This window comes from Bombina bombina, chromosome 3, assembly GCF_027579735.1.
Source record: "Bombina bombina isolate aBomBom1 chromosome 3, aBomBom1.pri, whole genome shotgun sequence".
Lineage (NCBI taxonomy): Eukaryota > Metazoa > Chordata > Amphibia > Anura > Bombinatoridae > Bombina > Bombina bombina.
In genome coordinates this window covers 241,310,648-241,324,289 of record NC_069501.1, presented here as the reverse complement: position 1 = coordinate 241,324,289, position 13,642 = coordinate 241,310,648, and positions in this window count along the sequence as shown.

Here is a 13,642-nt window from a genome sequence, read left to right as displayed (position 1 = left end):
AAAAAAATTGGGTTCAGTGTCCCTTTAAAGAAGTCGCAGCTCAGTGTGTGTTGCTGAGGTTCAAATCATTACTCTGTTTGCACTGAAAGTCAGTGGTGAGTAAAATAACTGCTTTTTGTGTATTAAAGGGATATTCCAGCCAAAATTGGAAACCACATGGGTGCATTTTGGTATGGAACAGAAGCAATCTTGTAATTTACATGCATTAGCAAAAATGCTTCTAATAAAAGCTATTGCTGTTTCAAAAGTGTATTTAAGTATGCCTCGTGCACCAGCATTTTAAACACAGCACTTGCTCAGAGAGCCTAAGGTGCTTGTACCATCTGGTAATGACTCAATTTGTTAATTGCTGACATGATACAAGCCCCAGTGATGATCTGAACAGCTGCATTATTTAAAATGTGGATGCAGTGACAATATCTAGATATACTTCACATGCACTTGTAGAGAAAAAGGTTAACACTAAAACAATGATAACTTTTACTAGAAGCATTTTTGCTAGTACATATATATTGCAAATATGTTTTCTATTTGCGGATGTAATTAATCTATGTGCATTTAAATTTTGACTGGAATGTCCCTTTAGCAGCCAGGTTGCAATGTCACTGAATTGTTCATTAATGGAAACCAAGTGGATAAAATCACTGCACAAATTATATGCAGTGGCACCTGGGATGGAGCCTAAGTTTTTGGAGGGGCTATTGCATGACTCCACCTAACAATCAAAGGACTGTCACTGAGGCTGTGTGTTACTGTAGGGAAACAAAGAAGCACTGCTACATATTTAGAAAGAGATGCATGCTGCCGTCACCAAAGCATGTTTACAGAAAAGGCACATTATAAGCAAACCATTTACAAGTTAAACAACAATCATTTTATAAACAATAATAACAATGACTAGGCTTTCACAAAAAAAGGATACACATTGCAGTAAAATGCATTGCAGCTCTCACTTGCAGCTGAAGGGTGTAATCAGAGCTAACTAAAAAAAATAAAAAATTCAGTTTGTTTTTTTAGAATGTTTAAACTAAATGAGACATTGGTTGGTACCTTCACTAAGTGCTGCATAATAATTTATTGTCATCAATTTTTTTAAATTAATTTTCATCTATGATCTAGTGTAAAATGAACTCACTAAACAACTAGAGAAAAGGGTACCTGTTACTCATTTACAACATCAAGAGTTCCTGTCCCAGGCCCTCCTGTAGGATGCAATTTATGAATGAAAACTAAATATAGTAATAGATAAGTAGATTAATGGGGAGTGCGCATTTCCCAACACTATTACATTATAATTTTGTAAAGACAATTTAAGGAATAAACGTACTAAAACGTACTAAATACATGAGGTACCATTTTTCAAACAAGGGCAGGAAAAGAAAAAGGAATATGAAGCAAAAAAATGAAAGAGAAATCAAGAGGAAGCAGATGTTGATGGCAAGGAGTATACCAATGGTGTATGGTTCACATATCTGTGTACTTTAAATGCTATATTATTTTGAGGAGGTGAATATTATGGGCCATGATGTTTGTGTAGGTCAACCATTGATCTTTCATGGAATTAGTTTTGCTATGTGAAGGATAGACAATGTTTCCATTTCTGTTATAAAGCATTTTTTTTAATATTTAAAGGGACATGAAACCCAATTTTTTTCTTCCATAATTTAGAAAGAGCATACAATTATAAACAACTTTCTAATTTACTTCTATTATCTAATTTGCTTCATTCTCTTGATATTCTTCGCTGAAAAGCATATCTAGATATGCTTAGTAGCTGCTGATTGGTAGCTGCACATAGATGCCTCATGTGATTGGCTCACACATGTGCATTGCTATTTCTTAATTAAAGGATATCTAAAGAATGAAGCAAATTAGATAATAGAAGTAAATTGGAATGTTGTTTAAAATTGTATTCTCTGTGTTTAGGGGTGTGTGTGGCGTGTACTATTATCAAACCTTTACAGCTCACAATGCTACCCCAATTCTGATATTCTCCCAATATCAGGGTTAAGCAAGGTATGTGTGAGGGGGTGTGGGGAGCGCTAATAGTTCTAGCTGTGAGTTGGACTATTGTATGTGGTAATTATATGTATTATCTATTATATATTATTCATGTGTATTTCCAATTGTTCCAAGTGTCTATCTATCACCTCGTGATTATAAATGGTCAACACTATATTATTGTTATTTAGTGTTAACCTATGGTTTTAAACAGTGTTAATAGTGCATATATTATGCTAATAGTGTTAATAGTGCATATATTATGCTAATAGTGCATATAGTATATACCTTGAGACCTAATATCGTTTTATGCCTTTAAATCAATGTGCCTTTAAAATATAGTTTCGTATTTACCTTTAAATCCCTTAATTAGTCGTAAAATAAATGGATTGCTCCTCTGTATTAGTTCATACCAAATTGATATATCTATCTAATGACATCAAACTAGTTAAAGTTCAAAAATATTTTTATATGAAATTTCACGTTATATATGCAGATACAAATAAAAAATAAAAATAAATACAGATACAAATAAAATTTATACAGATAAAATGTTACTAAGATAAATTCAGAATGATTCCGTTAACCACCTATTGTTGGCATACATATAATAAAAAAACTTTGTATAAAAGTCCGTTTTTACATAAGAAGGCTGTTAGAGTCTGATTAGTGATGTGGTATCAGATACTCCAGTGCACACTCTCCTTGTGTGTCTTAATTTTACTCTTAGATTATGTATACATTTGTTGCGAAAAATATGTAGTGAAGTTGTGGCCACAACTGAGTTCTTTTACTTATCTTCCGTGTCTCCAAATCTGGACAATGTAGTGTTGCACTCCCCCTAACTGGACTTCTGATTGTGTCTTACCTCGTTTATCTTTGGGGTCTTGGGAAGCTGTACGCCCGATGGTATACCTTAATGGAGGATCAGCGTCTCTCCGTTTGAAGTTCCCGGCGGCTTGCTTCCTCTCCCTGACGTTGTGTGTCTCACGTGTTCCGTTGGAGGCCAATCAGGTAACCGGATTGTGGGGGGAGTGTATCTCCTTGGAATCCTCGCTTGCTTGGTTCTGTAGCGGCTTTCGAAATCCACACTTGATAGTCTGTCTACGCGTTTCAGCGCTCTCCTGCGCCTTTATCAAGACAAGTAAAATTAAGACACACAAGGAGAGTGTGCACTGGAGTATCTGATACCACATTACTAATCAGACTCTAACAGCCTTCTTATGTAAAAACGGACTTTTATACAAAGTTTTTTTATTATATGTATGCCAACAATAGGTGGTTAACGGAATCATTCTGAATTTATCTTAGTAACATTTTATCTGTATAAATTTTATTTGTATCTGTATTTATTTTTATTTTTAATTTTTTATTTGTATCTGCATATATAACGTGAAATTTCATATAAAAATATTTTTGAACTTTAACTAGTTTGGTGTCATTAGATAGATATATCAATTTGGTATGAACTAATACAGAGGAGCAATCCATTTATTTTACGACTAATTAAGGGATTTAAAGGCAAATACGAAACTATATTTTAAAGGCACATTGATTTAAAGGCATAAAACGATATTAGGTCTCAAGGTATATACTATATGCACTATTAGCATAATATATGCACTATTAACACTATTAGCATAATATATGCACTATTAACACTGTTTAAAACCATAGGTTAACACTAAATAACAATAATATAGTGTTGACCATTTATAATCACGAGGTGATAGATAGACACTTGGAACAATTGGAAATACACATGAATAATATATAATAGATAATACATATAATTACCACATACAATAGTCCAACTCACAGCTAGAACTATTAGCGCTCCCCACACCCCCTCACACATAAAATTGTATTCTCTACCTTAATCATGAAAAAAAATTTTTGGGTATAGTGTCCCTTTAAGATCAAAGGAAAAAGTGGTGCCTATTTGCTTCTTATCAATTGGTTAGATGCACAATAAATGTTGGGCCCATTGAAACTGAACAGACTATGTAATGGAAAAAACTGAATTAAACTAATGTGGGTTTTGGCCTTCTTTTCTATTGCAAGTGTAGTTTTTTTGTGCTTTGAATACTAGTATTACAAAACATTTACATTGACCTTGCAAATTAAAAAAAAAACATTGAGAAAATGCTGCCCAAATTCTAGACTGTACTTGAAATAACACCTGGTGTTAATAATGTAATTTAGAACAATTTAACTGGCAAATTGCTTGTTTTCTTGGAATCATTTTCATAACAGTTTACTTTAGGTATCTAAAAGTGCTAAAATCACTAGTGCTATTTTTTATTGCACTCATGTGCGACACTTTACTCACCACTTGGAATACAAGCACACTGAGTGCTATAATTATACTTCCTGCACTATATCAATACAGGTATAAGGCACAAAAAATGATCTTGTGCCCTTTGGAATGCAAGCTTTGCATGCAACTGCTCCCTTCTATTCACAACCTATTAATTGCATGATCAGTTAACCTGTTAGCCAACACAGAAACTTGGTCCTCCTCCTCTAACATAACTGCTGTAGCCTTTCTGTCCTGTGGTGGCCTGCACTTCAGTCACACTCCCAGGCCAGGAGACAGAAAAAAGGCAGGCATAGTCATTGTGTCTCCATACTGTACCTTCCACTGTTTTCCTACACCCCCTCCCTTCCATTCTCATCTTTTGAAGTTAATGCTATCCGCCTCTTCTCCCCTGTGGTTATCCGGGTTGATGTTATCTTCCTGGCCCAACATCACAATTTTTAGACCATCTCTGGAGAAAATTACACACCTGTGCTGATTTCCTACATTATAAATTTGTCCTCAGATCATGCAACTCTACCCTCAGCATTCCCAAACAAGGGGGCCTAGTTATCAAGCCGTCAACCTCAAATACGCTGGAATTCCGCAGCGTATTTGTGGCGAGGCTGATTCGCCTTAGTTATCAAAGGCTTCAGACCGGCAAAAGTAGAATTTTGTGACGTAAACTTCGATCCGCCGGACTCCGTCCGACACAGATCGATTCTTACGTCACTCCAGATGTTCCGCACACAAGTGCGGCACAATCTGACTACTTTTGCTAGTTATCAAAAAACTAGCAGGTACGCTCAGCACTTTTACGGCCCAGCGTACCTGGTTTTCAAACCGCCAGCCTGGAGGTGGCGGATCCCATAAGAATCAATGGGAGTCTGACCATAGCGAAAGTACAAGTTCGCTGCTGACAGACATCCCATTGATTTCTATGGGAGCTGTCTACACCTAACACCCTAACACGTATCCCGAGTCTAAACACCACTAATCTGCCCCCCTACACCGCCGCAACTAAATAAATGTATTACCCCCTAAACCGCCGCTCCCGGAGCCCACCGCAAGCTACTCTATCCCTATTAACCCCTAAATCGCCGCTCCCGGAGCCCACCGCAACTATAATAAATGTCTTAACCCCGAAACCGCCGCTCCCGGAGCCCACCGCCACCTACATTATACCTATTAACCCCTATCCTGCCCCCCCTATACCGCCGCCCTCTGTAATAAAGTTATTAACCCCTATCCTGCCGATCCCGCACCTCGCCGCAAATAAATAGTTTAACCCCTAAACCGCCGCTCCCTGAACCCGCCACAACCTATCTTAAATTTATTAACCCCTATCCTGCCCCCCTACACCGTCGCCACCTATAATAAATTTATTAATCCCTATCCTGCCCCCACTACACCGCCGCCACTGTAAAAAATGTATTAACCCCCTAAACCTAAGTCTAACACTAACCCTAACACCCCCCTAACTTAAATATTAATTAAATACATCTAAATCATATTTATATTATTAACTAAGTTAATCCTATTTAAAACTAAATACTTACCTGTAAAATAAACCCTAATATAGCTACAAAATAAATAATAATTATATTGTAGCTATCTTAGGATTTACTTTTATTTTACAGGTACCTTTCAATTTATTTTAACTAGGTACAATAGCTATTAAATAGTTATTAACTATTTAATAGCTTACCTAGCTAAAATAAAGAGAAATTTACCTGTAAAATAAATCCTAACCTAAGTTACAATTACACCTAACACTACACTATACTTTAATAAATTATTCCTATTTAAAACTAAATACTTACCTGTAAAATAAACCCTAAGATAGCTACAATGTAATTCATAATTACATTATAGCTATTTTAGGATTTATATTTATTTTACAGGTAACTTTGTATTTATTTTAGCTAGTTAGAATAGTTATTAAATAGTTATTAACTATTTAATAACTACCTAGCTAAAAGAAATACAAAATTACCTGTAAAATAAATCCTAACCTAAGTTACAATTAAACCTAACACTACACTATCATTAAATTAATTAAATAAACTACCTACAAATAACTACAATTAAATACAATTACATAAACTAACTAAAGTACAAAAAATAAAAAAAGCTAAGTTACAAAAAATAAAAAAAATAAGTTACAAACATTTAAAAACATATTACAACAATTTTAAGCTACTTACACCTAATCTAAGCCCCCTAATAAAATAACAAACCCCCCCAAAATAAAAAAATACCCTACCCTATTCTACATTAAAAAAGTTCAAAGCTCTTTTACCTTACCAGCCCTTAAAAGGGCCTTTTGTGGGGGCATGCCCCAAAGTTCAGCTCTTTTGCCTGTAAAAGAAAAATACAACCACCCCCAACATTAAAACCCAACTCCCACATACCCCTAATCTAACCCAAACCCCCCTTAAAATAACCTAACACTAATCCCCTGAAGATCATCCTACCTTTAGTTGTCTTCACTCAGCCGAGCCACCGATGGAACTGAAGAGGACATCCGGACCGGCAAAAGTTATCCTCCAAGGGGCGCTGAAGAAATCTTCCATCCGATGAAGTGATCCTCCAAGCGGCGCTGAAGAAATCTTCCATCCGGGCGAGGTCATCTTCCAAGAGGTGCTGAAGAAGTCTTCTATCCGGGCGAGGTCATCTTCGAAGCCGGGTCTTGAATCTTCATCCCGCCGACGCGGAACATCCTTCTTTCCTGACGAACTAGAGTAGTTGAATCACAATGCTGGTTTGGAAGGTAGGTTGAGGCTAGAAAAGGTAGTATTAATTTGAATCCAATCCTGAATCCAGCTTGTAGTTGACAGGCACGTTAGGCTTGTGGGAAAATGGACAGACTGAAATAGGTGTTGTACATGCCCCTTAAAGCCATACAACCATAGAACGCTAATAGGGAATAATTGTTACAATTGAGCTTTGCACTTTGCAGATATTCTATCAGCCAAACGGAATTAAGGTAGGAAAAATCTGATTGGCTGATTGAATCAGCCAATCAGATTCAAGTTCAATCCGATTGGCTGATCCAATCAGCCAATCAGATTGAGCTCGCATTCTATTGGCTGATCGGAACAGCCAATAGAATGCGAGCTCAATCTGATTGGCTGATTGGATCAGCCAATCGGATTGAACTTGAATCTGATTGGCTGATTCCATCAGCCAAACAGATTTTTCCTACCTTAATTCCGATTGGCTGATAGAATCCTATCAGCCAATCGGAATTGAAGGGACGCCATCTTGGATGACGTCCCTTAAAGGAGCCTTCATTCGTCGGTAGTTCGTCGGGAAAGAAGGATGTTCCGTGTCGGCGGGATGAAGATTCAAGACCCGGCTTCGAAGATGACCTCGCCCGGATAGAAGACTTCTTCAGCGCCTCTTGGAAGATGACCTCGCCCGGATGGAAGATTTCTTCAGTGCCGCTTGGAGGATCACTTCATCGGATGGAAGATTTCTACAGCGCCCCTTGGAGGATAACTTCTGCCGGTCCGGATGTCCTCTTCAGTTCCATCGGTGGCTCGGCTGAGTGAAGACAACTAAAGGTAGGATGATCTTCAGGGGATTAGTGTCAGGTTATTTTAAGGGGGGTTTGGGTTAGATTAGGGGTATGTGGGTGGTGGGTTTTAATGTTGGGGGGGTTGTATTTTTCTTTTACAGGCAAAAGAGCTGAACTTTGGGGCATGCCCCCACAAAAGGCCCTTTTAAGGGCTGGTAAGGTAAAAGAGCTTTGAACTTTTTTAATGTAGAATAGGGTAGGGCATTTTTTTATTTTGGGGGGGTTTGTTATTTTATTAGGGGGCTTAGATTAGGTTTAAGTAGCTTAAAATTGTTGTAATATGTTTTTAAATGTTTGTAACTTATTTTTTTTATTTTTTGTAACTTAGCTTTTTTTATTTTTTGTACTTTAGTTAGTTTATGTAATTGTATTTAATTGTAGTTATTTGTAGGTAGTTTATTTAATTAATTTAATGATAGTGTAGTGTTAGGTTTAATTGTAACTTAGGTTAGGTTTTATTTTACAGGTAATTTTGTATTTCTTTTAGCTAGGTAGTTATTAAATAGTTAGTAACTATTTAATAACTATTCTAACTAGCTAAAATAAATACAAAGTTACCTGTAAAATAAATATAAATCCTAAAATAGCTACAATGTAATTATGAATTACATTGTAGCTATCTTAGGGTTTATTTTACAGGTAAGTATTTAGTTTTAAATAGGATTAACTTAGTTAATAATATAAATATTATTTAGATTTATTTAATTAATATTTAAGTTAGGGGGGTGTTAGGGTTAGTGTTAGACTTAGGTTTAGGGGTTAATAATTTTATTACAGTGGCGGCGGTGTAGTGGGGGGCAGGATAGGGGTTAATAAATATTATAGGTGCCGACGGTGTAGGGGGGGCAGGATAGGGGTTAATAAATTTAATATAGGTTGCGGCGGGTTCAGGGAGCGGCGGTTTAGGGGTTAAACTATTTTTTTATTTGCGACGAGGTGCGGGATCAGCAGGATAGGGGTTAATAACTTTATTACAGAGGGCGGCGGTATAGGGGGGGCAGGATAGGGGTTACTAGGTATAATGTAGGTGGCAGCGGTGTCCGGGAGCGGCGGTTTAGGGGTTAATACATTTATAAGACTTGCGGCGGGGTCTAGGAGCGGCGGGTTAGGGGTTAATACAGTAACTTTATTTAGTTGCGGGGGGCTCCGGGGGCGCCGGTATAGGGGGTAGAACAGTGTAGTTTAGTGTGAGTGCTTAGCAAGAAAGCTGTCAAACAGCCGAAGAGCAGCGAGATCGGATGAGTGATAACTCTCACAGTCCGCTGCTCATCGCCCCGCGGCTTTTTGACAGCTTTTTTTGATAACTTAGGCGTATTTTTTCAGGTCCGCGGCGGCGAAGGTAGGCGAGCTTAGGCGGGCGTATTGGGCCGGCGAAGTCAGAAAAGTTGACGGCTTGATAACTACCCCCCCTGGTGTAAGAGGTCATTTCAGGGCCGGGATACCACTTATCTCTTTAACACTGTTGCCCTAGCACTGAATAATTCACCATACAAGTCCTTGGAGAGCAAAATCAGACACGCACACACAATATAGTCTGTCTGCTCTGTTTATTATAAACAGTGCTGTGGTTATATAGTATACATCACATACATTGCAAATTGACACAGAGGGGCTTTATACACGCCCCCTTATTGCAACATCATCAGTGGAAAATAACAGAACTTAAGACATAGGGGGATATTTATCAAAGCCTCAACTATGCTGCATTCGCCGGCACCAATACGCTCACCTAACATCGCCTAACATTACGGCCACGGACCTGAATGCGCTCTCCATATTTATACAAAAAGCAGCGCACCAAGTACGGGGCGATGAGCATCGGACTGTTGTTAACTAACAGTCATCTATCTCACTGCTATTCGTCTTTTTACCAATTTTATTTATACTCTGTCACTAAACGCCACCACTATACTAAAATGTTTAACCCCTATCTCGCCGCTCCCGGACCCCGCCGCAACTGTAATAAAGTTATTAACCCCTATCCCGCCGCTCCTGGACCCCGCCGTAACTGTAATAAAGTTATTAACCCCTATCCCGCCGTTCCTGGACACCGCCGCAACTGTAATAAAGATATTAACCCCTATCTGACCGCTCTCGGACCCCACCTCCACTAAATAAACATATTAACCCCTAAACATCTGGCCTCCCACATCACTACCATTAACTAAACCTATTAACCCCTAAACCGCCAGCCCCCCATCGACAAACTAAATTAAGCTATTAACCCCTAAACCTAACAACCCGCTAACTTTACATTAAAATTACCACATCCCTATCTTAAAATAAATTTAAACTTACCTGTAGAATTAAAATAAACTATTTTTAAACTATTAATTAACCTACCCTAACTATCGGCTAGATTACGAGTTTTTCGTTTTGAGCTGTGCTGTGCTAACGAGCAGTTTTGTCTCACCGCTCATTTACCTGCAGCACTGGTATTACAGGTTTTTACAAACCCGGCATTAAAAGGCAAGAAGTGAGCGTTGAGCAAAATTTAGCTCCTTACCGCACTTCAATACCAGCACTGCTTAAGTCAGCAGTGAGCTGGTCATACGTGCTCGTGCACGATTTCCCCATAGGAATCAACGGGGAGAGCCGGCTGAAAAAAAGTCTAACACCTGCCAAAAAGCAGCGTAAAACTCAGTAACGCAGCCCCATTGATTCCTATGGGGAAATACATTTTATGTTTACAACTAACACCCTAACATGAACCGAGTCTAAACACCCCAAATCTTACACTAATTAACCCCTAATCTGTCACCCCCGACATCGCCGACACCTACATTATATTTATTAACCCCTAATCTGCTGCTCCGGACACCGCCGCCACCTACATTATACTTATGAACCCCTAATCTGCTGCCCTCAACATCGCCGACACCTACATTATATTTATAAACCCCTAATCTCCCTCCCCCAATGTCGCCGCAACCTAACTACACTTATTGACCCCTAATCTGCCGCCCTTAACATCACCGCCACCTACCTACATTTATTAACCACTAATCTGCCGTCCCCAATGTCGCCGCCACTATACTAAATATATTAACCCCTAAACCTAAGTCTAACCCTAACACCCCCTAACTAAAATATAATTTAAATAAATCTAAATAAAAATTAATATTATTACCTAAATAATTCCTATTTAAAACTAAATACTTTCCTGTAATATAAACCCTAAGCTAGCTACATTATAACCAATAGTTACATTGTAGCTATCTAAGGGTGTATTTTTATTTTACAGGCAAGTTTGTATTTATTTTAACTAGGTAGAATAGTTATTAAATAGTTATAAACCACAGGATAGGTTTCCAATCAGCCCATAGAATGCAAGCTCAATCCTATTGGCGGCAGATTAGGGGTTAATAAATGTAGGTAGGTGGCGGCGGTTAGGGGTGGCAGATTAGGGGTTAATAATATTTAACTAATGTTTGCGAGGCGGGAGTGTGCCGGTTTAGGGGATAATATGTTTATTATAGTTACGATGTCCGGAGCGGCAGATTAGGGGTTAATACTTTTATTTTAGTGTTTGCAATGCGGGAGGGCCTCGGTTTAGGGATTAATAGGTAGTTTATGGGTGTTAGTGTACTTTTTAGCACTTTAGTTATGAGTTTTATGTTACGGAGTTGTACCATAAAACTTGGAAGTTCCATAGATAAAAGACTTTACGAAGTTTACGTAAGTCGTTTTGCGGTAAGGCCAAAAAAGTGTGCGGTGCCCCTATACCTGCAAGACTCGTAATACCAGCGGGTGTAAAAAAGCAGCGTTAGGACCTCTTAACGCTGCTTTCTTACCCTAACGCACAACTCGTAATCTAGCCGTATTATACTACAATTACATTAAACTAGCAATTAAATTAACTATACTTCATATTAAAAAATCCTAACCCCACTCAAATTGTTTAAATCTACTATTAAAAATTACTAAATTACAAAAAAAAAAAACGCTGTTACAAAAAATTAAAAACACTAAATTACGAGAAAAACCCCCACAGTATCAAAAATAAAAACGAGGGGGGCGGAGAATGACCACACTGGAAGATGGTCGCACACTAGACAAATCTGTTCTTACATAGCATTATAGATCCTTTATAAGAAGCGGGGACTGGGGCAGGCGACTGTGAAGTATACACACCTAAACTTTAGTCTGCACCAACTTGGCGATCGCTACAGAGGAGAGGTAAACTTGCCCTGATCTACAGCAGGAGAGGTGCGGGCCGTCGGGCCGTTACTCCATGTGGGTTACTCGTTCCAGAGAAGACAGGCTGCAAAGAGGGTGACACGGCCCACTTACAATTGCGACTTTATAGAAACGGCTGGGAACATTACCGGAACGGTTCAGTGCTTGTGGGCAGACGTACTGTGAGCTGTGATAAGTGAATTAAAGAGTTAGCAGAGGGTATAGGGCGGACATTAGGTGCAAACTGATAGCTTGGAATAATAAAGTGAATGCTCTAGTCTATCACTCCGCATTACCTGCCTCAATATACCACTTTATATGGAGTGACAAATCAAACCCCCCTGCTCCACAAAAAAAAAAAAAAAAAGAGAGCGAGAGACTTCACACTTTGATTTACACAGTGTTGGATAGGGAAAATATCTCATAGCTGTTCTGGGGCCCATTTTGATCAGGAAGTTATTCAGAAAGGAATCGCTTTGTTTACAAAAGATTTGTTTACAAAAGATATTAACTCCAAGTCTCCAAGCCTAATTGACATCATAAAGAACCCTTTTGCACAACAAGATCTGTGCTGAATCCGATCCTCTTTAGCCCACACAAATCCAATTTTTGTCTCCCCAGCACTGGGCCTGATCACACTTATACACAGTCACTGGATTAAAATTACTGGGCATACAAGCTCTACTGCTCTAGCCCTAGACATAGGGATAAATATAAGGGCATGCCTAACAAAAAACAGAGCAAGGCAGAAAAGTCTATTGCCTCCAAGCCCATGAACCAATATTTAAAACCACTAAACTGCTTAAGAATCTAGTGGAGGTGACATGGCAGGTATACATAATACTCATAGCCCTCCCACACCTAATGAGAATGTCATTCAGTCCCAATATATTACAAAAGAGGATATCCTGCACCTTTCCTCCAAGGATGACATTAAAGGTGTTTTAAATGAGATGAGGAGCCTGTTTGGTGATCTTAGAAAAGATATAACAGTACTTGAAACAAGACTTTCAACAGTAGAAAAGACTGCCAACGCTACTTCATCTTCCGTACAACAACACACCTCAGACTTGCAAAACCATGCAGACAACAACAATATCTTAATGATAAGCTAGAAGACGTTGACTATAGAGGCCGCAGGAACAGCCTGCGCATCCAGGTGTATCGGAAGCAGTTGCCCCGCAGAACATCGAAGGTTACCTTCAAGCACTGTTTAAGATTATAAAAGAATCTCCATCAACCCCTGAGGTACCAATAGAAAGGGCACACAGGGCCCTTAGGCCCAAACCACCCAACAAAGCACCACCCAGGGACATCATTGTCAAATTCCTCAGTTACAAGGATAAAGATGAGATTCTACAAGGAACCCATAGAAAACACCCCATTACCCATGCGGGGGAGGAGATACAGATATTCATGGATCTTTCACCACTAACTCTCCAAAAACGAAGAGATCTAGGCCATATCACAGCTACATTGAGGAACTGTAAGATTCAATACAGGTGGGGGTTCCCAGTCTCTATCATTGCCAATAATAATAATAAAACAGCCATCTACAGGCCTGGTATGGACGAAGAAGT